We start from the raw sequence: 25,816 nt of genomic DNA on the forward strand, positions 1-25,816 counted from the left end.
GCGCTCGCCTCGGCGTCTCATAGGCGACTGCCGAACGTAGGTGAGACGCACAACACAGCTGCTCGATGCACCGCCTGTCATTCGTTTGGTGCGTGCGGCCTCCGACACCCACTGGCGACGCGCCTTGTTCCTGTTATCCGGCGCAGGGCTTGCGCGCGGCCGGGCGGCGGGGGCACTGCGCGGGGTGTTGCAGTGTCCTGCTGGACCGACGGAAGCTTTCTCACCTGCCTGACACACGCCGCGCTTCCAGATTTATGCGTAATTTGCGCGGTGCATTTGCATTCGCGCCTGTCCCCCCTCCCGTCCCGACTTGTCCCGACTTTGCTCGACTGCCGCTCGCTGCCGCTCGGGTCGCGGCCCATATGACAGCACAAGCACGAGAAACATCTGCGAGACGGGCGCGGGCCTGACCGGCGTGTCCGAGACGCCGTGGGCGGCCGTTCGGAGCTACTAGAGCAGCGCTGTGCCGTGCCATGGAAAGGTGCGAAACCAAGGACAGAAGACACAGAATTTTTGTTTACAAATTTGCACGTGTACACTGCTACAAAACAATAAGCCCGGACGTATTTCGGAACATTTCTGCCGCTTAATACTGTTTTGTTATTTCCAGAGACACTTTGGAAATCTTCCTTGGCACACGCTTCTTCAAACTGAGTTCCCTAATATCGTATCTTTTGTTTATTACAACAGATTTAAGTCATTGTGGAAACATCTTTGTCGCATCGGAAAGGTAGCGTGAAGAGACGGCTGGCAGGGCTGGCGACAAGAAAGCAAAATATGAAGACAGCCAGAGGTCCCAGGCAGTCGCCGATCCGAATACTAACGTTGTTGCTTAACTTGGGTGATGGCACGAGAACGGTTGGTTTTTTTTTATTTATTTATTTATTTAGTTACTTTTCGGAATTTAGCACTGCTGCGTAACAGTAGGCTCTGGCGCATTTCAAGAACACATCTGTCGATTGGTAGTGTTTTGTCATTTTCAACGAGTTCCTAGCACTCTTCCTTCGCGCATTCTTACTCAAACCGAGTTCATTACCGTAATTTCGTATCTTACGTTTAATACAGTACTTTAAAATGCTTGTGGAAGCATCTTTGTCGACACCTGAAAGTTATTATGAAAAGAGGCCTGGCAGGTGTAGCGACGTAAAAATGAAAAAATGAGAAAGAGCCAACAGCACGCGGTGTTCCCAGGCGGTCACCCATCCAAGTACTAACCGCGCCGATGTTGCTTAACTTCGGTGATCGGACGAGAACCGGTGTAGTCAACATGGTATGGCCGTTGGCGTCCTTATACTGTAGCCGCACCACGGAGGAAGCATTCGCCTCTTCTCCCAACACACGCAATCGCCGCTTTCCGTGGCACATTTGACGCAAAGCGCGTCTTTCCACCTCGAAGGTGGCGCGGAGTGCGCGCTCGCCTCGGCGTCTCATAGGCGACTGCCGAACGTAGGTGAGACGCACAACACAGCTGCTCGATGCACCGCCTGTCATTCGTTTGGGTGCGTGCGGCTCCGACACCCACTGGCGACGCGCCTTGTTCCTGTTATCCGGCGCAGGGCTTGCGCGCGGCCGGGCGGCGGGGGCACTGCGCGGGGTGTTGCAGTGTCCTGCTGGACCGACGGAAGCTTTCTCACCTGCCTGACACACGCCGCGCTTCCAGATTTATGCGTAATTTGCGCGGTGCATTTGCATTCGCGCCTGTCCCCCCTCCCGTCCCGACTTGTCCCGACTTTGCTCGACTGCCGCTCGCTGCCGCTCGGGTCGCGGCCCATATGACAGCACAAGCACGAGAAACATCTGCGAGACGGGCGCGGGCCTGACCGGCGTGTCCGAGACGCCGTGGGCGGCCGTTCGGAGCTACTAGAGCAGCGCTGTGCCGTGCCATGGAAAGGTGCGAAACCAAGGACAGAAGACACAGAATTTTTGTTTACAAATTTGCACGTGTACACTGCTACAAAACAATAAGCCCGGACGTATTTCGGAACATTTCTGCCGCTTAATACTGTTTTGTTATTTCCAGAGGACACTTTGGAAATCTTCCTTGGCACACGCTTCTTCAAACTGAGTTCCCTAATATCGTATCTTTTGTTTATTACAACAGATTTAAGTCATTGTGGAAACATCTTTGTCGCATCGGAAAGGTAGCGTGAAGAGACGGCTGGCAGGGCTGGCGACAAGAAAGCAAAATATGAAGACAGCCAGAGGTCCCAGGCAGTCGCCGATCCGAATACTAACGTTGTTGCTTAACTTGGGTGATGGCACGAGAACGGTTGGTTTTTTTTTTATTTATTTATTTATTTAGTTACTTTTCGGAATTTAGCACTGCTGCGTAACAGTAGGCTCTGGCGCATTTCAAGAACACATCTGTCGATTGGTAGTGTTTTGTCATTTTCAACGAGTTCCTAGCACTCTTCCTTCGCGCATTCTTACTCAAACCGAGTTCATTACCGTAATTTCGTATCTTACGTTTAATACAGTACTTTAAAATGCTTGTGGAAGCATCTTTGTCGACACCTGAAAGTTATTATGAAAAGAGGCCTGGCAGGTGTAGCGACGTAAAAATGAAAAAATGAGAAAGAGCCAACAGCACGCGGTGTTCCCAGGCGGTCACCCATCCAAGTACTAACCGCGCCCGATGTTGCTTAACTTCGGTGATCGGACGAGAACCGGTGTAGTCAACATGGTATGGCCGTTGGCGTCCTTATACTGTAGCCGCACCACGGAGGAAGCATTCGCCTCTTCTCCCAACACACGCAATCGCCGCTTTCCGTGGCACATTTGACGCAAAGCGCGTCTTTCCACCTCGAAGGTGGCGCGGAGTGCGCGCTCGCCTCGGCGTCTCATAGGCGACTGCCGAACGTAGGTGAGACGCACAACACAGCTGCTCGATGCACCGCCTGTCATTCGTTTGGTGCGTGCGGCCTCCGACACCCACTGGCGACGCGCCTTGTTCCTGTTATCCGGCGCAGGGCTTGCGCGCGGCCGGGCGGCGGGGGCACTGCGCGGGGTGTTGCAGTGTCCTGCTGGACCGACGGAAGCTTTCTCACCTGCCTGACACACGCCGCGCTTCCAGATTTATGCGTAATTTGCGCGGTGCATTTGCATTCGCGCCTGTCCCCCCTCCCGTCCCGACTTGTCCCGACTTTGCTCGACTGCCGCTCGCTGCCGCTCGGGTCGCGGCCCATATGACAGCACAAGCACGAGAAACATCTGCGAGACGGGCGCGGGCCTGACCGGCGTGTCCGAGACGCCGTGGGCGGCCGTTCGGAGCTACTAGAGCAGCGCTGTGCCGTGCCATGGAAAGGTGCGAAACCAAGGACAGAAGACACAGAATTTTTGTTTACAAATTTGCACGTGTACACTGCTACAAAACAATAAGCCCGGACGTATTTCGGAACATTTCTGCCGCTTAATACTGTTTTGTTATTTCCAGAGACACTTTGGAAATCTTCCTTGGCACACGCTTCTTCAAACTGAGTTCCCTAATATCGTATCTTTTGTTTATTACAACAGATTTAAGTCATTGTGGAAACATCTTTGTCGCATCGGAAAGGTAGCGTGAAGAGACGGCTGGCAGGGCTGGCGACAAGAAAGCAAAATATGAAGACAGCCAGAGGTCCCAGGCAGTCGCCGATCCGAATACTAACGTTGTTGCTTAACTTGGGTGATGGCACGAGAACGGTTGGTTTTTTTTTATTTATTTATTTATTTAGTTACTTTTCGGAATTTAGCACTGCTGCGTAACAGTAGGCTCTGGCGCATTTCAAGAACACATCTGTCGATTGGTAGTGTTTTGTCATTTTCAACGAGTTCCTAGCACTCTTCCTTCGCGCATTCTTACTCAAACGAGTTCATTACCGTAATTTCGTATCTTACGTTTAATACAGTACTTTAAAATGCTTGTGGAAGCATCTTTGTCGACACCTGAAAGTTATTATGAAAAGAGGCCTGGCAGGTGTAGCGACGTAAAAATGAAAAAATGAGAAAGAGCCAACAGCACGCGGTGTTCCCAGGCGGTCACCCATCCAAGTACTAACCGCGCCCGATGTTGCTTAACTTCGGTGATCGGACGAGAACCGGTGTAGTCAACATGGTATGGCCGTTGGCGTCCTTATACTGTAGCCGCACCACGGAGGAAGCATTCGCCTCTTCTCCCAACACACGCAATCGCCGCTTTCCGTGGCACATTTGACGCAAAGCGCGTCTTTCCACCTCGAAGGTGGCGCGGAGTGCGCGCTCGCCTCGGCGTCTCATAGGCGACTGCCGAACGTAGGTGAGACGCACAACACAGCTGCTCGATGCACCGCCTGTCATTCGTTTGGTGCGTGCGGCCTCCGACACCCACTGGCGACGCGCCTTGTTCCTGTTATCCGGCGCAGGGCTTGCGCGCGGCCGGGCGGCGGGGGCACTGCGCGGGGTGTTGCAGTGTCCTGCTGGACCGACGGAAGCTTTCTCACCTGCCTGACACACGCCGCGCTTCCAGATTTATGCGTAATTTGCGCGGTGCATTTGCATTCGCGCCTGTCCCCCCTCCCGTCCCGACTTGTCCCGACTTTGCTCGACTGCCGCTCGCTGCCGCTCGGGTCGCGGCCCATATGACAGCACAAGCACGAGAAACATCTGCGAGACGGGCGCGGGCCTGACCGGCGTGTCCGAGACGCCGTGGGCGGCCGTTCGGAGCTACTAGAGCAGCGCTGTGCCGTGCCATGGAAAGGTGCGAAACCAAGGACAGAAGACACAGAATTTTTGTTTACAAATTTGCACGTGTACACTGCTACAAAACAATAAGCCCGGACGTATTTCGGAACATTTCTGCCGCTTAATACTGTTTTGTTATTTCCAGAGACACTTTGGAAATCTTCCTTGGCACACGCTTCTTCAAACTGAGTTCCCTAATATCGTATCTTTTGTTTATTACAACAGATTTAAGTCATTGTGGAAACATCTTTGTCGCATCGGAAAGGTAGCGTGAAGAGACGGCTGGCAGGGCTGGCGACAAGAAAGCAAAATATGAAGACAGCCAGAGGTCCCAGGCAGTCGCCGATCCGAATACTAACGTTGTTGCTTAACTTGGGTGATGGCACGAGAACGGTTGGTTTTTTTTTTATTTATTTATTTATTTAGTTACTTTTCGGAATTTAGCACTGCTGCGTAACAGTAGGCTCTGGCGCATTTCAAGAACACATCTGTCGATTGGTAGTGTTTTGTCATTTTCAACGAGTTCCTAGCACTCTTCCTTCGCGCATTCTTACTCAAACCGAGTTCATTACCGTAATTTCGTATCTTACGTTTAATACAGTACTTTAAAATGCTTGTGGAAGCATCTTTGTCGACACCTGAAAGTTATTATGAAAAGAGGCCTGGCAGGTGTAGCGACGTAAAAATGAAAAAATGAGAAAGAGCCAACAGCACGCGGTGTTCCCAGGCGGTCACCCATCCAAGTACTAACCGCGCCCGATGTTGCTTAACTTCGGTGATCGGACGAGAACCGGTGTAGTCAACATGGTATGGCCGTTGGCGTCCTTATACTGTAGCCGCACCACGGAGGAAGCATTCGCCTCTTCTCCCAACACACGCAATCGCCGCTTTCCGTGGCACATTTGACGCAAAGCGCGTCTTTCCACCTCGAAGGTGGCGCGGAGTGCGCGCTCGCCTCGGCGTCTCATAGGCGACTGCCGAACGTAGGTGAGACGCACAACACAGCTGCTCGATGCACCGCCTGTCATTCGTTTGGTGCGTGCGGCCTCCGACACCCACTGGCGACGCGCCTTGTTCCTGTTATCCGGCGCAGGGCTTGCGCGCGGCCGGGCGGCGGGGGCACTGCGCGGGGTGTTGCAGTGTCCTGCTGGACCGACGGAAGCTTTCTCACCTGCCTGACACACGCCGCGCTTCCAGATTTATGCGTAATTTGCGCGGTGCATTTGCATTCGCGCCTGTCCCCCCTCCCGTCCCGACTTGTCCCGACTTTGCTCGACTGCCGCTCGCTGCCGCTCGGGTCGCGGCCCATATGACAGCACAAGCACGAGAAACATCTGCGAGACGGGCGCGGGCCTGACCGGCGTGTCCGAGACGCCGTGGGCGGCCGTTCGGAGCTACTAGAGCAGCGCTGTGCCGTGCCATGGAAAGGTGCGAAACCAAGGACAGAAGACACAGAATTTTTGTTTACAAATTTGCACGTGTACACTGCTACAAAACAATAAGCCCGGACGTATTTCGGAACATTTCTGCCGCTTAATACTGTTTTGTTATTTCCAGAGACACTTTGGAAATCTTCCTTGGCACACGCTTCTTCAAACTGAGTTCCCTAATATCGTATCTTTTGTTTATTACAACAGATTTAAGTCATTGTGGAAACATCTTTGTCGCATCGGAAAGGTAGCGTGAAGAGACGGCTGGCAGGGCTGGCGACAAGAAAGCAAAATATGAAGACAGCCAGAGGTCCCAGGCAGTCGCCGATCCGAATACTAACGTTGTTGCTTAACTTGGGTGATGGCACGAGAACGGTTGGTTTTTTTTTTATTTATTTATTTATTTAGTTACTTTTCGGAATTTAGCACTGCTGCGTAACAGTAGGCTCTGGCGCATTTCAAGAACACATCTGTCGATTGGTAGTGTTTTGTCATTTTCAACGAGTTCCTAGCACTCTTCCTTCGCGCATTCTTACTCAAACCGAGTTCATTACCGTAATTTCGTATCTTACGTTTAATACAGTACTTTAAAATGCTTGTGGAAGCATCTTTGTCGACACCTGAAAGTTATTATGAAAAGAGGCCTGGCAGGTGTAGCGACGTAAAAATGAAAAAATGAGAAAGAGCCAACAGCACGCGGTGTTCCCAGGCGGTCACCCATCCAAGTACTAACCGCGCCCGATGTTGCTTAACTTCGGTGATCGGACGAGAACCGGTGTAGTCAACATGGTATGGCCGTTGGCGTCCTTATACTGTAGCCGCACCACGGAGGAAGCATTCGCCTCTTCTCCCAACACACGCAATCGCCGCTTTCCGTGGCACATTTGACGCAAAGCGCGTCTTTCCACCTCGAAGGTGGCGCGGAGTGCGCGCTCGCCTCGGCGTCTCATAGGCGACTGCCGAACGTAGGTGAGACGCACAACACAGCTGCTCGATGCACCGCCTGTCATTCGTTTGGTGCGTGCGGCCTCCGACACCCACTGGCGACGCGCCTTGTTCCTGTTATCCGGCGCAGGGCTTGCGCGCGGCCGGGCGGCGGGGGCACTGCGCGGGGTGTTGCAGTGTCCTGCTGGACCGACGGAAGCTTTCTCACCTGCCTGACACACGCCGCGCTTCCAGATTTATGCGTAATTTGCGCGGTGCATTTGCATTCGCGCCTGTCCCCCCTCCCGTCCCGACTTGTCCCGACTTTGCTCGACTGCCGCTCGCTGCCGCTCGGGTCGCGGCCCATATGACAGCACAAGCACGAGAAACATCTGCGAGACGGGCGCGGGCCTGACCGGCGTGTCCGAGACGCCGTGGGCGGCCGTTCGGAGCTACTAGAGCAGCGCTGTGCCGTGCCATGGAAAGGTGCGAAACCAAGGACAGAAGACACAGAATTTTTGTTTACAAATTTGCACGTGTACACTGCTACAAAACAATAAGCCCGGACGTATTTCGGAACATTTCTGCCGCTTAATACTGTTTTGTTATTTCCAGAGACACTTTGGAAATCTTCCTTGGCACACGCTTCTTCAAACTGAGTTCCCTAATATCGTATCTTTTGTTTATTACAACAGATTTAAGTCATTGTGGAAACATCTTTGTCGCATCGGAAAGGTAGCGTGAAGAGACGGCTGGCAGGGCTGGCGACAAGAAAGCAAAATATGAAGACAGCCAGAGGTCCCAGGCAGTCGCCGATCCGAATACTAACGTTGTTGCTTAACTTGGGTGATGGCACGAGAACGGTTGGTTTTTTTTTATTTATTTATTTATTTAGTTACTTTTCGGAATTTAGCACTGCTGCGTAACAGTAGGCTCTGGCGCATTTCAAGAACACATCTGTCGATTGGTAGTGTTTTGTCATTTTCAACGAGTTCCTAGCACTCTTCCTTCGCGCATTCTTACTCAAACCGAGTTCATTACCGTAATTTCGTATCTTACGTTTAATACAGTACTTTAAAATGCTTGTGGAAGCATCTTTGTCGACACCTGAAAGTTATTATGAAAAGAGGCCTGGCAGGTGTAGCGACGTAAAAATGAAAAAATGAGAAAGAGCCAACAGCACGCGGTGTTCCCAGGCGGTCACCCATCCAAGTACTAACCGCGCCCGATGTTGCTTAACTTCGGTGATCGGACGAGAACCGGTGTAGTCAACATGGTATGGCCGTTGGCGTCCTTATACTGTAGCCGCACCACGGAGGAAGCATTCGCCTCTTCTCCCAACACACGCAATCGCCGCTTTCCGTGGCACATTTGACGCAAAGCGCGTCTTTCCACCTCGAAGGTGGCGCGGAGTGCGCGCTCGCCTCGGCGTCTCATAGGCGACTGCCGAACGTAGGTGAGACGCACAACACAGCTGCTCGATGCACCGCCTGTCATTCGTTTGGTGCGTGCGGCCTCCGACACCCACTGGCGACGCGCCTTGTTCCTGTTATCCGGCGCAGGGCTTGCGCGCGGCCGGGCGGCGGGGGCACTGCGCGGGGTGTTGCAGTGTCCTGCTGGACCGACGGAAGCTTTCTCACCTGCCTGACACACGCCGCGCTTCCAGATTTATGCGTAATTTGCGCGGTGCATTTGCATTCGCGCCTGTCCCCCCTCCCGTCCCGACTTGTCCCGACTTTGCTCGACTGCCGCTCGCTGCCGCTCGGGTCGCGGCCCATATGACAGCACAAGCACGAGAAACATCTGCGAGACGGGCGCGGGCCTGACCGGCGTGTCCGAGACGCCGTGGGCGGCCGTTCGGAGCTACTAGAGCAGCGCTGTGCCGTGCCATGGAAAGGTGCGAAACCAAGGACAGAAGACACAGAATTTTTGTTTACAAATTTGCACGTGTACACTGCTACAAAACAATAAGCCCGGACGTATTTCGGAACATTTCTGCCGCTTAATACTGTTTTGTTATTTCCAGAGACACTTTGGAAATCTTCCTTGGCACACGCTTCTTCAAACTGAGTTCCCTAATATCGTATCTTTTGTTTATTACAACAGATTTAAGTCATTGTGGAAACATCTTTGTCGCATCGGAAAGGTAGCGTGAAGAGACGGCTGGCAGGGCTGGCGACAAGAAAGCAAAATATGAAGACAGCCAGAGGTCCCAGGCAGTCGCCGATCCGAATACTAACGTTGTTGCTTAACTTGGGTGATGGCACGAGAACGGTTGGTTTTTTTTTTATTTATTTATTTATTTAGTTACTTTTCGGAATTTAGCACTGCTGCGTAACAGTAGGCTCTGGCGCATTTCAAGAACACATCTGTCGATTGGTAGTGTTTTGTCATTTTCAACGAGTTCCTAGCACTCTTCCTTCGCGCATTCTTACTCAAACCGAGTTCATTACCGTAATTTCGTATCTTACGTTTAATACAGTACTTTAAAATGCTTGTGGAAGCATCTTTGTCGACACCTGAAAGTTATTATGAAAAGAGGCCTGGCAGGTGTAGCGACGTAAAAATGAAAAAATGAGAAAGAGCCAACAGCACGCGGTGTTCCCAGGCGGTCACCCATCCAAGTACTAACCGCGCCCGATGTTGCTTAACTTCGGTGATCGGACGAGAACCGGTGTAGTCAACATGGTATGGCCGTTGGCGTCCTTATACTGTAGCCGCACCACGGAGGAAGCATTCGCCTCTTCTCCCAACACACGCAATCGCCGCTTTCCGTGGCACATTTGACGCAAAGCGCGTCTTTCCACCTCGAAGGTGGCGCGGAGTGCGCGCTCGCCTCGGCGTCTCATAGGCGACTGCCGAACGTAGGTGAGACGCACAACACAGCTGCTCGATGCACCGCCTGTCATTCGTTTGGTGCGTGCGGCCTCCGACACCCACTGGCGACGCGCCTTGTTCCTGTTATCCGGCGCAGGGCTTGCGCGCGGCCGGGCGGCGGGGGCACTGCGCGGGGTGTTGCAGTGTCCTGCTGGACCGACGGAAGCTTTCTCACCTGCCTGACACACGCCGCGCTTCCAGATTTATGCGTAATTTGCGCGGTGCATTTGCATTCGCGCCTGTCCCCCCTCCCGTCCCGACTTGTCCCGACTTTGCTCGACTGCCGCTCGCTGCCGCTCGGGTCGCGGCCCATATGACAGCACAAGCACGAGAAACATCTGCGAGACGGGCGCGGGCCTGACCGGCGTGTCCGAGACGCCGTGGGCGGCCGTTCGGAGCTACTAGAGCAGCGCTGTGCCGTGCCATGGAAAGGTGCGAAACCAAGGACAGAAGACACAGAATTTTTGTTTACAAATTTGCACGTGTACACTGCTACAAAACAATAAGCCCGGACGTATTTCGGAACATTTCTGCCGCTTAATACTGTTTTGTTATTTCCAGAGACACTTTGGAAATCTTCCTTGGCACACGCTTCTTCAAACTGAGTTCCCTAATATCGTATCTTTTGTTTATTACAACAGATTTAAGTCATTGTGGAAACATCTTTGTCGCATCGGAAAGGTAGCGTGAAGAGACGGCTGGCAGGGCTGGCGACAAGAAAGCAAAATATGAAGACAGCCAGAGGTCCCAGGCAGTCGCCGATCCGAATACTAACGTTGTTGCTTAACTTGGGTGATGGCACGAGAACGGTTGGTTTTTTTTTTATTTATTTATTTATTTAGTTACTTTTCGGAATTTAGCACTGCTGCGTAACAGTAGGCTCTGGCGCATTTCAAGAACACATCTGTCGATTGGTAGTGTTTTGTCATTTTCAACGAGTTCCTAGCACTCTTCCTTCGCGCATTCTTACTCAAACCGAGTTCATTACCGTAATTTCGTATCTTACGTTTAATACAGTACTTTAAAATGCTTGTGGAAGCATCTTTGTCGACACCTGAAAGTTATTATGAAAAGAGGCCTGGCAGGTGTAGCGACGTAAAAATGAAAAAATGAGAAAGAGCCAACAGCACGCGGTGTTCCCAGGCGGTCACCCATCCAAGTACTAACCGCGCCCGATGTTGCTTAACTTCGGTGATCGGACGAGAACCGGTGTAGTCAACATGGTATGGCCGTTGGCGTCCTTATACTGTAGCCGCACCACGGAGGAAGCATTCGCCTCTTCTCCCAACACACGCAATCGCCGCTTTCCGTGGCACATTTGACGCAAAGCGCGTCTTTCCACCTCGAAGGTGGCGCGGAGTGCGCGCTCGCCTCGGCGTCTCATAGGCGACTGCCGAACGTAGGTGAGACGCACAACACAGCTGCTCGATGCACCGCCTGTCATTCGTTTGGTGCGTGCGGCCTCCGACACCCACTGGCGACGCGCCTTGTTCCTGTTATCCGGCGCAGGGCTTGCGCGCGGCCGGGCGGCGGGGGCACTGCGCGGGGTGTTGCAGTGTCCTGCTGGACCGACGGAAGCTTTCTCACCTGCCTGACACACGCCGCGCTTCCAGATTTATGCGTAATTTGCGCGGTGCATTTGCATTCGCGCCTGTCCCCCCTCCCGTCCCGACTTGTCCCGACTTTGCTCGACTGCCGCTCGCTGCCGCTCGGGTCGCGGCCCATATGACAGCACAAGCACGAGAAACATCTGCGAGACGGGCGCGGGCCTGACCGGCGTGTCCGAGACGCCGTGGGCGGCCGTTCGGAGCTACTAGAGCAGCGCTGTGCCGTGCCATGGAAAGGTGCGAAACCAAGGACAGAAGACACAGAATTTTTGTTTACAAATTTGCACGTGTACACTGCTACAAAACAATAAGCCCGGACGTATTTCGGAACATTTCTGCCGCTTAATACTGTTTTGTTATTTCCAGAGACACTTTGGAAATCTTCCTTGGCACACGCTTCTTCAAACTGAGTTCCCTAATATCGTATCTTTTGTTTATTACAACAGATTTAAGTCATTGTGGAAACATCTTTGTCGCATCGGAAAGGTAGCGTGAAGAGACGGCTGGCAGGGCTGGCGACAAGAAAGCAAAATATGAAGACAGCCAGAGGTCCCAGGCAGTCGCCGATCCGAATACTAACGTTGTTGCTTAACTTGGGTGATGGCACGAGAACGGTTGGTTTTTTTTTTATTTATTTATTTATTTAGTTACTTTTCGGAATTTAGCACTGCTGCGTAACAGTAGGCTCTGGCGCATTTCAAGAACACATCTGTCGATTGGTAGTGTTTTGTCATTTTCAACGAGTTCCTAGCACTCTTCCTTCGCGCATTCTTACTCAAACCGAGTTCATTACCGTAATTTCGTATCTTACGTTTAATACAGTACTTTAAAATGCTTGTGGAAGCATCTTTGTCGACACCTGAAAGTTATTATGAAAAGAGGCCTGGCAGGTGTAGCGACGTAAAAATGAAAAAATGAGAAAGAGCCAACAGCACGCGGTGTTCCCAGGCGGTCACCCATCCAAGTACTAACCGCGCCCGATGTTGCTTAACTTCGGTGATCGGACGAGAACCGGTGTAGTCAACATGGTATGGCCGTTGGCGTCCTTATACTGTAGCCGCACCACGGAGGAAGCATTCGCCTCTTCTCCCAACACACGCAATCGCCGCTTTCCGTGGCACATTTGACGCAAAGCGCGTCTTTCCACCTCGAAGGTGGCGCGGAGTGCGCGCTCGCCTCGGCGTCTCATAGGCGACTGCCGAACGTAGGTGAGACGCACAACACAGCTGCTCGATGCACCGCCTGTCATTCGTTTGGTGCGTGCGGCCTCCGACACCCACTGGCGACGCGCCTTGTTCCTGTTATCCGGCGCAGGGCTTGCGCGCGGCCGGGCGGCGGGGGCACTGCGCGGGGTGTTGCAGTGTCCTGCTGGACCGACGGAAGCTTTCTCACCTGCCTGACACACGCCGCGCTTCCAGATTTATGCGTAATTTGCGCGGTGCATTTGCATTCGCGCCTGTCCCCCCTCCCGTCCCGACTTGTCCCGACTTTGCTCGACTGCCGCTCGCTGCCGCTCGGGTCGCGGCCCATATGACAGCACAAGCACGAGAAACATCTGCGAGACGGGCGCGGGCCTGACCGGCGTGTCCGAGACGCCGTGGGCGGCCGTTCGGAGCTACTAGAGCAGCGCTGTGCCGTGCCATGGAAAGGTGCGAAACCAAGGACAGAAGACACAGAATTTTTGTTTACAAATTTGCACGTGTACACTGCTACAAAACAATAAGCCCGGACGTATTTCGGAACATTTCTGCCGCTTAATACTGTTTTGTTATTTCCAGAGACACTTTGGAAATCTTCCTTGGCACACGCTTCTTCAAACTGAGTTCCCTAATATCGTATCTTTTGTTTATTACAACAGATTTAAGTCATTGTGGAAACATCTTTGTCGCATCGGAAAGGTAGCGTGAAGAGACGGCTGGCAGGGCTGGCGACAAGAAAGCAAAATATGAAGACAGCCAGAGGTCCCAGGCAGTCGCCGATCCGAATACTAACGTTGTTGCTTAACTTGGGTGATGGCACGAGAACGGTTGGTTTTTTTTTTATTTATTTATTTATTTAGTTACTTTTCGGAATTTAGCACTGCTGCGTAACAGTAGGCTCTGGCGCATTTCAAGAACACATCTGTCGATTGGTAGTGTTTTGTCATTTTCAACGAGTTCCTAGCACTCTTCCTTCGCGCATTCTTACTCAAACCGAGTTCATTACCGTAATTTCGTATCTTACGTTTAATACAGTACTTTAAAATGCTTGTGGAAGCATCTTTGTCGACACCTGAAAGTTATTATGAAAAGAGGCCTGGCAGGTGTAGCGACGTAAAAATGAAAAAATGAGAAAGAGCCAACAGCACGCGGTGTTCCCAGGCGGTCACCCATCCAAGTACTAACCGCGCCCGATGTTGCTTAACTTCGGTGATCGGACGAGAACCGGTGTAGTCAACATGGTATGGCCGTTGGCGTCCTTATACTGTAGCCGCACCACGGAGGAAGCATTCGCCTCTTCTCCCAACACACGCAATCGCCGCTTTCCGTGGCACATTTGACGCAAAGCGCGTCTTTCCACCTCGAAGGTGGCGCGGAGTGCGCGCTCGCCTCGGCGTCTCATAGGCGACTGCCGAACGTAGGTGAGACGCACAACACAGCTGCTCGATGCACCGCCTGTCATTCGTTTGGTGCGTGCGGCCTCCGACACCCACTGGCGACGCGCCTTGTTCCTGTTATCCGGCGCAGGGCTTGCGCGCGGCCGGGCGGCGGGGGCACTGCGCGGGGTGTTGCAGTGTCCTGCTGGACCGACGGAAGCTTTCTCACCTGCCTGACACACGCCGCGCTTCCAGATTTATGCGTAATTTGCGCGGTGCATTTGCATTCGCGCCTGTCCCCCCTCCCGTCCCGACTTGTCCCGACTTTGCTCGACTGCCGCTCGCTGCCGCTCGGGTCGCGGCCCATATGACAGCACAAGCACGAGAAACATCTGCGAGACGGGCGCGGGCCTGACCGGCGTGTCCGAGACGCCGTGGGCGGCCGTTCGGAGCTACTAGAGCAGCGCTGTGCCGTGCCATGGAAAGGTGCGAAACCAAGGACAGAAGACACAGAATTTTTGTTTACAAATTTGCACGTGTACACTGCTACAAAACAATAAGCCCGGACGTATTTCGGAACATTTCTGCCGCTTAATACTGTTTTGTTATTTCCAGAGACACTTTGGAAATCTTCCTTGGCACACGCTTCTTCAAACTGAGTTCCCTAATATCGTATCTTTTGTTTATTACAACAGATTTAAGTCATTGTGGAAACATCTTTGTCGCATCGGAAAGGTAGCGTGAAGAGACGGCTGGCAGGGCTGGCGACAAGAAAGCAAAATATGAAGACAGCCAGAGGTCCCAGGCAGTCGCCGATCCGAATACTAACGTTGTTGCTTAACTTGGGTGATGGCACGAGAACGGTTGGTTTTTTTTTTATTTATTTATTTATTTAGTTACTTTTCGGAATTTAGCACTGCTGCGTAACAGTAGGCTCTGGCGCATTTCAAGAACACATCTGTCGATTGGTAGTGTTTTGTCATTTTCAACGAGTTCCTAGCACTCTTCCTTCGCGCATTCTTACTCAAACCGAGTTCATTACCGTAATTTCGTATCTTACGTTTAATACAGTACTTTAAAATGCTTGTGGAAGCATCTTTGTCGACACCTGAAAGTTATTATGAAAAGAGGCCTGGCAGGTGTAGCGACGTAAAAATGAAAAAATGAGAAAGAGCCAACAGCACGCGGTGTTCCCAGGCGGTCACCCATCCAAGTACTAACCGCGCCCGATGTTGCTTAACTTCGGTGATCGGACGAGAACCGGTGTAGTCAACATGGTATGGCCGTTGGCGTCCTTATACTGTAGCCGCACCACGGAGGAAGCATTCGCCTCTTCTCCCAACACACGCAATCGCCGCTTTCCGTGGCACATTTGACGCAAAGCGCGTCTTTCCACCTCGAAGGTGGCGCGGAGTGCGCGCTCGCCTCGGCGTCTCATAGGCGACTGCCGAACGTAGGTGAGACGCACAACACAGCTGCTCGATGCACCGCCTGTCATTCGTTTGGTGCGTGCGGCCTCCGACACCCACTGGCGACGCGCCTTGTTCCTGTTATCCGGCGCAGGGCTTGCGCGCGGCCGGGCGGCGGGGGCACTGCGCGGGGTGTTGCAGTGTCCTGCTGGACCGACGGAAGCTTTCTCACCTGCCTGACACACGCCGCGCTTCCAGATTTATGCGTAATTTGCGCGGTGCATTTGCATTCGCGCCTGTCCCCCCTCCCGTCCCGACTTGTCCCGACTTTGCTCGACTGCCGCTCGCTGCCGCTCGGGTCGCGGCCCATATGACAGCACAAGCACGAGAAACATCTGCGAGACGGGCGCGGGCCTGACCGGCGTGTCCGAGACGCCGTGGGCGGCCGTTCGGAGCTACTAGAGCAGCGCTGTGCCGTGCCATGGAAAGGTGCGAAACCAAGGACAGAAGACACAGAATTTTTGTTTACAAATTTGCACGTGTACACTGCTACAAAACAATAAGCCCGGACGTATTTCGGAACATTTCTGCCGCTTAATACTGTTTTGTTATTTCCAGAGACACTTTGGAAATCTTCCTTGGCACACGCTTCTTCAAACTGAGTTCCCTAATATCGTATCTTTTGTTTATTACAACAGATTTAAGTCATTGTGGAAACATCTTTGTCGCATCGGAAAGGTAGCGTGAAGAGACGGCTGGCAGGGCTGGCGACAAGAAAGCAAAATATGAAGACAGCCAGAGGTCCCAGGCAGTCGCCGATCCGAATACTAACGTTGTTGCTTAACTTGGGTGATGGCACGAGAACGGTTGGTTTTTTTTTTATTTATTTATTTATTTAGTTACTTTTCGGAATTTAGCACTGCTGCGTAACAGTAGGCTCTGGCGCATTTCAAGAACACATCTGTCGATTGGTAGTGTTTTGTCATTTTCAACGAGTTCCTAGCACTCTTCCTTCGCGCATTCTTACTCAAACCGAGTTCATTACCGTAATTTCGTATCTTACGTTTAATACAGTACTTTAAAATGCTTGTGGAAGCATCTTTGTCGACACCTGAAAGTTATTATGAAAAGAGGCCTGGCAGGTGTAGCGACGTAAAAATGAAAAAATGAGAAAGAGCCAACAGCACGCGGTGTTCCCAGGCGGTCACCCCACCCATCCAAGTACTAACCGCGCCCGATGTTGCTTAACTTCGGTGATCGGACGAGAACCGGTGTAGTCAACATGGTATGGCCGTTGGCGTCCTTATACTGTAGCCGCACCACGGAGGAAGCATTCGCCTCTTCTCCCAACACACGCAATCGCCGCTTTCCGTGGCACATTTGACGCAAAGCGCGTCTTTCCACCTCGAAGGTGGCGCGGAGTGCGCGCTCGCCTCGGCGTCTCATAGGCGACTGCCGAACGTAGGTGAGACGCACAACACAGCTGCTCGATGCACCGCCTGTCATTCGTTTGGTGCGTGCGGCCTCCGACACCCACTGGCGACGCGCCTTGTTCCTGTTATCCGGCGCAGGGCTTGCGCGCGGCCGGGCGGCGGGGGCACTGCGCGGGGTGTTGCAGTGTCCTGCTGGACCGACGGAAGCTTTCTCACCTGCCTGACACACGCCGCGCTTCCAGATTTATGCGTAATTTGCGCGGTGCATTTGCATTCGCGCCTGTCCCCCCTCCCGTCCCGACTTGTCCCGACTTTGCTCGACTGCCGCTCGCTGCCGCTCGGGTCGCGGCCCATATGACAGCACAAGCACGAGAAACATCTGCGAGACGGGCGCGGGCCTGACCGGCGTGTCCGAGACGCCGTGGGCGGCCGTTCGGAGCTACTAGAGCAGCGCTTGCCGTGCCATGGAAAGGTGCGAAACCAAGGACAGAAGACACAGAATTTTTGTTTACAAATTTGCACGTGTACACTGCTACAAAACAATAAGCCCGGACGTATTTCGGAACATTTCTGCCGCTTAATACTGTTTTGTTATTTCCAGAGACACTTTGGAAATCTTCCTTGGCACACGCTTCTTCAAACTGAGTTCCCTAATATCGTATCTTTTGTTTATTACAACAGATTTAAGTCATTGTGGAAACATCTTTGTCGCATCGGAAAGGTAGCGTGAAGAGACGGCTGGCAGGGCTGGCGACAAGAAAGCAAAATATGAAGACAGCCAGAGGTCCCAGGCAGTCGCCGATCCGAATACTAACGTTGTTGCTTAACTTGGGTGATGGCACGAGAACGGTTGGTTTTTTTTTATTTATTTATTTATTTAGTTACTTTTCGGAATTTAGCACTGCTGCGTAACAGTAGGCTCTGGCGCATTTCAAGAACACATCTGTCGATTGGTAGTGTTTTGTCATTTTCAACGAGTTCCTAGCACTCTTCCTTCGCGCATTCTTACTCAAACCGAGTTCATTACCGTAATTTCGTATCTTACGTTTAATACAGTACTTTAAAATGCTTGTGGAAGCATCTTTGTCGACACCTGAAAGTTATTATGAAAAGAGGCCTGGCAGGTGTAGCGACGTAAAAATGAAAAAATGAGAAAGAGCCAACAGCACGCGGTGTTCCCAGGCGGTCACCCATCCAAGTACTAACCGCGCCCGATGTTGCTTAACTTCGGTGATCGGACGAGAACCGGTGTAGTCAACATGGTATGGCCGTTGGCGTCCTTATACTGTAGCCGCACCACGGAGGAAGCATTCGCCTCTTCTCCCAACACACGCAATCGCCGCTTTCCGTGGCACATTTGACGCAAAGCGCGTCTTTCCACCTCGAAGGTGGCGCGGAGTGCGCGCTCGCCTCGGCGTCTCATAGGCGACTGCCGAACGTAGGTGAGACGCACAACACAGCTGCTCGATGCACCGCCTGTCATTCGTTTGGTGCGTGCGGCCTCCGACACCCACTGGCGACGCGCCTTGTTCCTGTTATCCGGCGCAGGGCTTGCGCGCGGCCGGGCGGCGGGGGCACTGCGCGGGGTGTTGCAGTGTCCTGCTGGACCGACGGAAGCTTTCTCACCTGCCTGACACACGCCGCGCTTCCAGATTTATGCGTAATTTGCGCGGTGCATTTGCATTCGCGCCTGTCCCCCCTCCCGTCCCGACTTGTCCCGACTTTGCTCGACTGCCGCTCGCTGCCGCTCGGGTCGCGGCCCATATGACAGCACAAGCACGAGAAACATCTGCGAGACGGGCGCGGGCCTGACCGGCGTGTCCGAGACGCCGTGGGCGGCCGTTCGGAGCTACTAGAGCAGCGCTGTGCCGTGCCATGGAAAGGTGCGAAACCAAGGACAGAAGACACAGAATTTTTGTTTACAAATTTGCACGTGTACACTGCTACAAAACAATAAGCCCGGACGTATTTCGGAACATTTCTGCCGCTTAATACTGTTTTGTTATTTCCAGAGACACTTTGGAAATCTTCCTTGGCACACGCTTCTTCAAACTGAGTTCCCTAATATCGTATCTTTTGTTTATTACAACAGATTTAAGTCATTGTGGAAACATCTTTGTCGCATCGGAAAGGTAGCGTGAAGAGACGGCTGGCAGGGCTGGCGACAAGAAAGCAAAATATGAAGACAGCCAGAGGTCCCAGGCAGTCGCCGATCCGAATACTAACGTTGTTGCTTAACTTGGGTGATGGCACGAGAACGGTTGGTTTTTTTTTATTTATTTATTTATTTAGTTACTTTTCGGAATTTAGCACTGCTGCGTAACAGTAGGCTCTGGCGCATTTCAAGAACACATCTGTCGATTGGTAGTGTTTTGTCATTTTCAACGAGTTCCTAGCACTCTTCCTTCGCGCATTCTTACTCAAACCGAGTTCATTACCGTAATTTCGTATCTTACGTTTAATACAGTACTTTAAAATGCTTGTGGAAGCATCTTTGTCGACACCTGAAAGTTATTATGAAAAGAGGCCTGGCAGGTGTAGCGACGTAAAAATGAAAAAATGAGAAAGAGCCAACAGCACGCGGTGTTCCCAGGCGGTCACCCATCCAAGTACTAACCGCGCCCGATGTTGCTTAACTTCGGTGATCGGACGAGAACCGGTGTAGTCAACATGGTATGGCCGTTGGCGTCCTTATACTGTAGCCGCACCACGGAGGAAGCATTCGCCTCTTCTCCCAACACACGCAATCGCCGCTTTCCGTGGCACATTTGACGCAAAGCGCGTCTTTCCACCTCGAAGGTGGCGCGGAGTGCGCGCTCGCCTCGGCGTCTCATAGGCGACTGCCGAACGTAGGTGAGACGCACAACACAGCTGCTCGATGCACCGCCTGTCATTCGTTTGGTGCGTGCGGCCTCCGACACCCACTGGCGACGCGCCTTGTTCCTGTTATCCGGCGCAGGGCTTGCGCGCGGCCGGGCGGCGGGGGCACTGCGCGGGGTGTTGCAGTGTCCTGCTGGACCGACGGAAGCTTTCTCACCTGCCTGACACACGCCGCGCTTCCAGATTTATGCGTAATTTGCGCGGTGCATTTGCATTCGCGCCTGTCCCCCCTCCCGTCCCGACTTGTCCCGACTTTGCTCGACTGCCGCTCGCTGCCGCTCGGGTCGCGGCCCATATGACAGCACAAGCACGAGAAACATCTGCGAGACGGGCGCGGGCCTGACCGGCGTGTCCGAGACGCCGTGGGCGGCCGTTCGGAGCTACTAGAGCAGCGCTGTGCCGTGCCATGGAAAGGTGCGAAACCAAGGACAGAAGACACAGAATTTTTGTTTACAAATTTGCACGTGTACACTGCTACAAAACAATAAGCCCGGACGTATTTCGGAACATTTCTGCCGCTTAATACTGTTTTTGTTATTTCCAGAGACACTTTGGAAATCTTCCTTGGCACACGCTTCTTCAAACTGAGTTCCCTAATATCGTATCTTTTGTTTATTACAACAGATTTAAGTCATTGTGGAAACATCTTTGTCGCATCGGAAAGGTAGCGTGAAGAGACGGCTGGCAGGGCTGGCGACAAGAAAGCAAAATATGAAGACAGCCAGAGGTCCCAGGCAGTCGCCGATCCGAATACTAACGTTGTTGCTTAACTTGGGTGATGGCACGAGAACGGTTGGTTTTTTTTTATTTATTTATTTATTTAGTTACTTTTCGGAATTTAGCACTGCTGCGTAACAGTAGGCTCTGGCGCATTTCAAGAACACATCTGTCGATTGGTAGTGTTTTGTCATTTTCAACGAGTTCCTAGCACTCTTCCTTCGCGCATTCTTACTCAAACCGAGTTCATTACCGTAATTTCGTATCTTACGTTTAATACAGTACTTTAAAATGCTTGTGGAAGCATCTTTGTCGACACCTGAAAGTTATTATGAAAAGAGGCCTGGCAGGTGTAGCGACGTAAAAATGAAAAAATGAGAAAGAGCCAACAGCACGCGGTGTTCCCAGGCGGTCACCCATCCAAGTACTAACCGCGCCCGATGTTGCTTAACTTCGGTGATCGGACGAGAACCGGTGTAGTCAACATGGTATGGCCGTTGGCGTCCTTATACTGTAGCCGCACCACGGAGGAAGCATTCGCCTCTTCTCCCAACACACGCAATCGCCGCTTTCCGTGGCACATTTGACGCAAAGCGCGTCTTTCCACCTCGAAGGTGGCGCGGAGTGCGCGCTCGCCTCGGCGTCTCATAGGCGACTGCCGAACGTAGGTGAGACGCACAACACAGCTGCTCGATGCACCGCCTGTCATTCGTTTGGTGCGTGCGGCCTCCGACACCCACTGGCGACGCGCCTTGTTCCTGTTATCCGGCGCAGGGCTTGCGCGCGGCCGGGCGGCGGGGGCACTGCGCGGGGTGTTGCAGTGTCCTGCTGGACCGACGGAAGCTTTCTCACCTGCCTGACACACGCCGCGCTTCCAGATTTATGCGTAATTTGCGCGGTGCATTTGCATTCGCGCCTGTCCCCCCTCCCGTCCCGACTTGTCCCGACTTTGCTCGACTGCCGCTCGCTGCCGCTCGGGTCGCGGCCCATATGACAGCACAAGCACGAGAAACATCTGCGAGACGGGCGCGGGCCTGACCGGCGTGTCCGAGACGCCGTGGGCGGCCGTTCGGAGCTACTAGAGCAGCGCTGTGCCGTGCCATGGAAAGGTGCGAAACCAAGGACAGAAGACACAGAATTTTTGTTTACAAATTTGCACGTGTACACTGCTACAAAACAATAAGCCCGGACGTATTTCGGAACATTTCTGCCGCTTAATACTGTTTTGTTATTTCCAGAGACACTTTGGAAATCTTCCTTGGCACACGCTTCTTCAAACTGAGTTCCCTAATATCGTATCTTTTGTTTATTACAACAGATTTAAGTCATTGTGGAAACATCTTTGTCGCATCGGAAAGGTAGCGTGAAGAGACGGCTGGCAGGGCTGGCGACAAGAAAGCAAAATATGAAGACAGCCAGAGGTCCCAGGCAGTCGCCGATCCGAATACTAACGTTGTTGCTTAACTTGGGTGATGGCACGAGAACGGTTGGTTTTTTTTTATTTATTTATTTATTTAGTTACTTTTCGGAATTTAGCACTGCTGCGTAACAGTAGGCTCTGGCGCATTTCAAGAACACATCTGTCGATTGGTAGTGTTTTGTCATTTTCAACGAGTTCCTAGCACTCTTCCTTCGCGCATTCTTACTCAAACCGAGTTCATTACCGTAATTTCGTATCTTACGTTTAATACAGTACTTTAAAATGCTTGTGGAAGCATCTTTGTCGACACCTGAAAGTTATTATGAAAAGAGGCCTGGCAGGTGTAGCGACGTAAAAATGAAAAAATGAGAAAGAGCCAACAGCACGCGGTGTTCCCAGGCGGTCACCCATCCAAGTACTAACCGCGCCCGATGTTGCTTAACTTCGGTGATCGGACGAGAACCGGTGTAGTCAACATGGTATGGCCGTTGGCGTCCTTATACTGTAGCCGCACCACGGAGGAAGCATTCGCCTCTTCTCCCAACACACGCAATCGCCGCTTTCCGTGGCACATTTGACGCAAAGCGCGTCTTTCCACCTCGAAGGTGGCGCGGAGTGCGCGCTCGCCTCGGCGTCTCATAGGCGACTGCCGAACGTAGGTGAGACGCACAACACAGCTGCTCGATGCACCGCCTGTCATTCGTTTGGTGCGTGCGGCCTCCGACACCCACTGGCGACGCGCCTTGTTCCTGTTATCCGGCGCAGGGCTTGCGCGCGGCCGGGCGGCGGGGGCACTGCGCGGGGTGTTGCAGTGTCCTGCTGGACCGACGGAAGCTTTCTCACCTGCCTGACACACGCCGCGCTTCCAGATTTATGCGTAATTTGCGCGGTGCATTTGCATTCGCGCCTGTCCCCCCTCCCGTCCCGACTTGTCCCGACTTTGCTCGACTGCCGCTCGCTGCCGCTCGGGTCGCGGCCCATATGACAGCACAAGCACGAGAAACATCTGCGAGACGGGCGCGGGCCTGACCGGCGTGTCCGAGACGCCGTGGGCGGCCGTTCGGAGCTACTAGAGCAGCGCTGTGCCGTGCCATGGAAAGGTGCGAAACCAAGGACAGAAGACACAGAATTTTTGTTTACAAATTTGCACGTGTACACTGCTACAAAACAATAAGCCCGGACGTATTTCGGAACATTTCTGCCGCTTAATACTGTTTTGTTATTTCCAGAGACACTTTGGAAATCTTCCTTGGCACACGCTTCTTCAAACTGAGTTCCCTAATATCGTATCTTTTGTTTATTACAACAGATTTAAGTCATTGTGGAAACATCTTTGTCGCATCGGAAAGGTAGCGTGAAGAGACGGCTGGCAGGGCTGGCGACAAGAAAGCAAAATATGAAGACAGCCAGAGGTCCCAGGCAGTCGCCGATCCGAATACTAACGTTGTTGCTTAACTTGGGTGATGGCACGAGAACGGTTGGTTTTTTTTTTATTTATTTATTTATTTAGTTACTTTTCGGAATTTAGCACTGCTGCGTAACAGTAGGCTCTGGCGCATTTCAAGAACACATCTGTCGATTGGTAGTGTTTTGTCATTTTCAACGAGTTCCTAGCACTCTTCCTTCGCGCATTCTTACTCAAACCGAGTTCATTACCGTAATTTCGTATCTTACGTTTAATACAGTACTTTAAAATGCTTGTGGAAGCATCTTTGTCGACACCTGAAAGTTATTATGAAAAGAGGCCTGGCAGGTGTAGCGACGTAAAAATGAAAAAATGAGAAAGAGCCAACAGCACGCGGTGTTCCCAGGCGGTCACCCATCCAAGTACTAACCGCGCCCGATGTTGCTTAACTTCGGTGATCGGACGAGAACCGGTGTAGTCAACATGGTATGGCCGTTGGCGTCCTTATACTGTAGCCGCACCACGGAGGAAGCATTCGCCTCTTCTCCCAACACACGCAATCGCCGCTTTCCGTGGCACATTTGACGCAAAGCGCGTCTTTCCACCTCGAAGGTGGCGCGGAGTGCGCGCTCGCCTCGGCGTCTCATAGGCGACTGCCGAACGTAGGTGAGACGCACAACACAGCTGCTCGATGCACCGCCTGTCATTCGTTTGGTGCGTGCGGCCTCCGACACCCACTGGCGACGCGCCTTGTTCCTGTTATCCGGCGCAGGGCTTGCGCGCGGCCGGGCGGCGGGGGCACTGCGCGGGGTGTTGCAGTGTCCTGCTGGACCGACGGAAGCTTTCTCACCTGCCTGACACACGCCGCGCTTCCAGATTTATGCGTAATTTGCGCGGTGCATTTGCATTCGCGCCTGTCCCCCCTCCCGTCCCGACTTGTCCCGACTTTGCTCGACTGCCGCTCGCTGCCGCTCGGGTCGCGGCCCATATGACAGCACAAGCACGAGAAACATCTGCGAGACGGGCGCGGGCCTGACCGGCGTGTCCGAGACGCCGTGGGCGGCCGTTCGGAGCTACTAGAGCAGCGCTGTGCCGTGCCATGGAAAGGTGCGAAACCAAGGACAGAAGACACAGAATTTTTGTTTACAAATTTGCACGTGTACACTGCTACAAAACAATAAGCCCGGACGTATTTCGGAACATTTCTGCCGCTTAATACTGTTTTGTTATTTCCAGAGACACTTTGGAAATCTTCCTTGGCACACGCTTCTTCAAACTGAGTTCCCTAATATCGTATCTTTTGTTTATTACAACAGATTTAAGTCATTGTGGAAACATCTTTGTCGCATCGGAAAGGTAGCGTGAAGAGACGGCTGGCAGGGCTGGCGACAAGAAAGCAAAATATGAAGACAGCCAGAGGTCCCAGGCAGTCGCCGATCCGAATACTAACGTTGTTGCTTAACTTGGGTGATGGCACGAGAACGGTTGGTTTTTTTTTTATTTATTTATTTATTTAGTTACTTTTCGGAATTTAGCACTGCTGCGTAACAGTAGGCTCTGGCGCATTTCAAGAACACATCTGTCGATTGGTAGTGTTTTGTCATTTTCAACGAGTTCCTAGCACTCTTCCTTCGCGCATTCTTACTCAAACCGAGTTCATTACCGTAATTTCGTATCTTACGTTTAATACAGTACTTTAAAATGCTTGTGGAAGCATCTTTGTCGACACCTGAAAGTTATTATGAAAAGAGGCCTGGCAGGTGTAGCGACGTAAAAATGAAAAAATGAGAAAGAGCCAACAGCACGCGGTGTTCCCAGGCGGTCACCCATCCAAGTACTAACCGCGCCCGATGTTGCTTAACTTCGGTGATCGGACGAGAACCGGTGTAGTCAACATGGTATGGCCGTTGGCGTCCTTATACTGTAGCCGCACCACGGAGGAAGCATTCGCCTCTTCTCCCAACACACGCAATCGCCGCTTTCCGTGGCACATTTGACGCAAAGCGCGTCTTTCCACCTCGAAGGTGGCGCGGAGTGCGCGCTCGCCTCGGCGTCTCATAGGCGACTGCCGAACGTAGGTGAGACGCACAACACAGCTGCTCGATGCACCGCCTGTCATTCGTTTGGTGCGTGCGGCCTCCGACACCCACTGGCGACGCGCCTTGTTCCTGTTATCCGGCGCAGGGCTTGCGCGCGGCCGGGCGGCGGGGGCACTGCGCGGGGTGTTGCAGTGTCCTGCTGGACCGACGGAAGCTTTCTCACCTGCCTGACACACGCCGCGCTTCCAGATTTATGCGTAATTTGCGCGGTGCATTTGCATTCGCGCCTGTCCCCCCTCCCGTCCCGACTTGTCCCGACTTTGCTCGACTGCCGCTCGCTGCCGCTCGGGTCGCGGCCCATATGACAGCACAAGCACGAGAAACATCTGCGAGACGGGCGCG

At 52.6% G+C, this 25,816-nt stretch overlaps 18 non-coding genes across 18 annotated transcripts; all 18 read right to left on the reverse strand.

Moving 5' to 3' along the window:
* Nucleotides 1-1,166: 1,166 nt before the first annotated feature.
* Nucleotides 1,167-1,284, reverse strand: LOC126110980 (5S ribosomal RNA). Its single transcript, XR_007524064.1, has one exon. It is a non-coding gene; the product is annotated as a 5S ribosomal RNA (ribosomal RNA).
* A 1,294-nt stretch (nucleotides 1,285-2,578) lies between these two features.
* LOC126110960 (5S ribosomal RNA) lies at nucleotides 2,579-2,697 on the reverse strand. Its single transcript, XR_007524046.1, has one exon. It is a non-coding gene; the product is annotated as a 5S ribosomal RNA (ribosomal RNA).
* Nucleotides 2,698-3,988: 1,291 nt separating this feature from the next.
* On the reverse strand, nucleotides 3,989-4,107 carry LOC126110972 (5S ribosomal RNA). The gene has a single exon (XR_007524057.1). It is a non-coding gene; the product is annotated as a 5S ribosomal RNA (ribosomal RNA).
* A 1,293-nt stretch (nucleotides 4,108-5,400) lies between these two features.
* Nucleotides 5,401-5,519, reverse strand: LOC126110982 (5S ribosomal RNA). The gene has a single exon (XR_007524066.1). It is a non-coding gene; the product is annotated as a 5S ribosomal RNA (ribosomal RNA).
* A 1,293-nt stretch (nucleotides 5,520-6,812) lies between these two features.
* LOC126110983 (5S ribosomal RNA) lies at nucleotides 6,813-6,931 on the reverse strand. Its single transcript, XR_007524067.1, has one exon. It is a non-coding gene; the product is annotated as a 5S ribosomal RNA (ribosomal RNA).
* A 1,292-nt stretch (nucleotides 6,932-8,223) lies between these two features.
* Nucleotides 8,224-8,342, reverse strand: LOC126110984 (5S ribosomal RNA). Its single transcript, XR_007524068.1, has one exon. It is a non-coding gene; the product is annotated as a 5S ribosomal RNA (ribosomal RNA).
* A 1,293-nt stretch (nucleotides 8,343-9,635) lies between these two features.
* LOC126110961 (5S ribosomal RNA) lies at nucleotides 9,636-9,754 on the reverse strand. The gene has a single exon (XR_007524047.1). It is a non-coding gene; the product is annotated as a 5S ribosomal RNA (ribosomal RNA).
* Nucleotides 9,755-11,047: 1,293 nt separating this feature from the next.
* On the reverse strand, nucleotides 11,048-11,166 carry LOC126110962 (5S ribosomal RNA). The gene has a single exon (XR_007524048.1). It is a non-coding gene; the product is annotated as a 5S ribosomal RNA (ribosomal RNA).
* A 1,293-nt stretch (nucleotides 11,167-12,459) lies between these two features.
* On the reverse strand, nucleotides 12,460-12,578 carry LOC126110963 (5S ribosomal RNA). Its single transcript, XR_007524049.1, has one exon. It is a non-coding gene; the product is annotated as a 5S ribosomal RNA (ribosomal RNA).
* Nucleotides 12,579-13,871: 1,293 nt separating this feature from the next.
* On the reverse strand, nucleotides 13,872-13,990 carry LOC126110964 (5S ribosomal RNA). The gene has a single exon (XR_007524050.1). It is a non-coding gene; the product is annotated as a 5S ribosomal RNA (ribosomal RNA).
* Nucleotides 13,991-15,283: 1,293 nt separating this feature from the next.
* Nucleotides 15,284-15,402, reverse strand: LOC126110965 (5S ribosomal RNA). The gene has a single exon (XR_007524051.1). It is a non-coding gene; the product is annotated as a 5S ribosomal RNA (ribosomal RNA).
* A 1,293-nt stretch (nucleotides 15,403-16,695) lies between these two features.
* LOC126110981 (5S ribosomal RNA) lies at nucleotides 16,696-16,819 on the reverse strand. The gene has a single exon (XR_007524065.1). It is a non-coding gene; the product is annotated as a 5S ribosomal RNA (ribosomal RNA).
* A 1,291-nt stretch (nucleotides 16,820-18,110) lies between these two features.
* Nucleotides 18,111-18,229, reverse strand: LOC126110967 (5S ribosomal RNA). Its single transcript, XR_007524052.1, has one exon. It is a non-coding gene; the product is annotated as a 5S ribosomal RNA (ribosomal RNA).
* A 1,292-nt stretch (nucleotides 18,230-19,521) lies between these two features.
* Nucleotides 19,522-19,640, reverse strand: LOC126110968 (5S ribosomal RNA). The gene has a single exon (XR_007524053.1). It is a non-coding gene; the product is annotated as a 5S ribosomal RNA (ribosomal RNA).
* A 1,293-nt stretch (nucleotides 19,641-20,933) lies between these two features.
* On the reverse strand, nucleotides 20,934-21,052 carry LOC126110969 (5S ribosomal RNA). Its single transcript, XR_007524054.1, has one exon. It is a non-coding gene; the product is annotated as a 5S ribosomal RNA (ribosomal RNA).
* Nucleotides 21,053-22,344: 1,292 nt separating this feature from the next.
* LOC126110970 (5S ribosomal RNA) lies at nucleotides 22,345-22,463 on the reverse strand. The gene has a single exon (XR_007524055.1). It is a non-coding gene; the product is annotated as a 5S ribosomal RNA (ribosomal RNA).
* Nucleotides 22,464-23,756: 1,293 nt separating this feature from the next.
* LOC126110971 (5S ribosomal RNA) lies at nucleotides 23,757-23,875 on the reverse strand. The gene has a single exon (XR_007524056.1). It is a non-coding gene; the product is annotated as a 5S ribosomal RNA (ribosomal RNA).
* Nucleotides 23,876-25,168: 1,293 nt separating this feature from the next.
* On the reverse strand, nucleotides 25,169-25,287 carry LOC126110973 (5S ribosomal RNA). The gene has a single exon (XR_007524058.1). It is a non-coding gene; the product is annotated as a 5S ribosomal RNA (ribosomal RNA).
* Nucleotides 25,288-25,816: the final 529 nt, after the last annotated feature.

This window comes from Schistocerca cancellata, unplaced genomic scaffold, assembly GCF_023864275.1.
Source record: "Schistocerca cancellata isolate TAMUIC-IGC-003103 unplaced genomic scaffold, iqSchCanc2.1 HiC_scaffold_49, whole genome shotgun sequence".
NCBI classification, from domain to species: domain Eukaryota; kingdom Metazoa; phylum Arthropoda; class Insecta; order Orthoptera; family Acrididae; genus Schistocerca; species Schistocerca cancellata.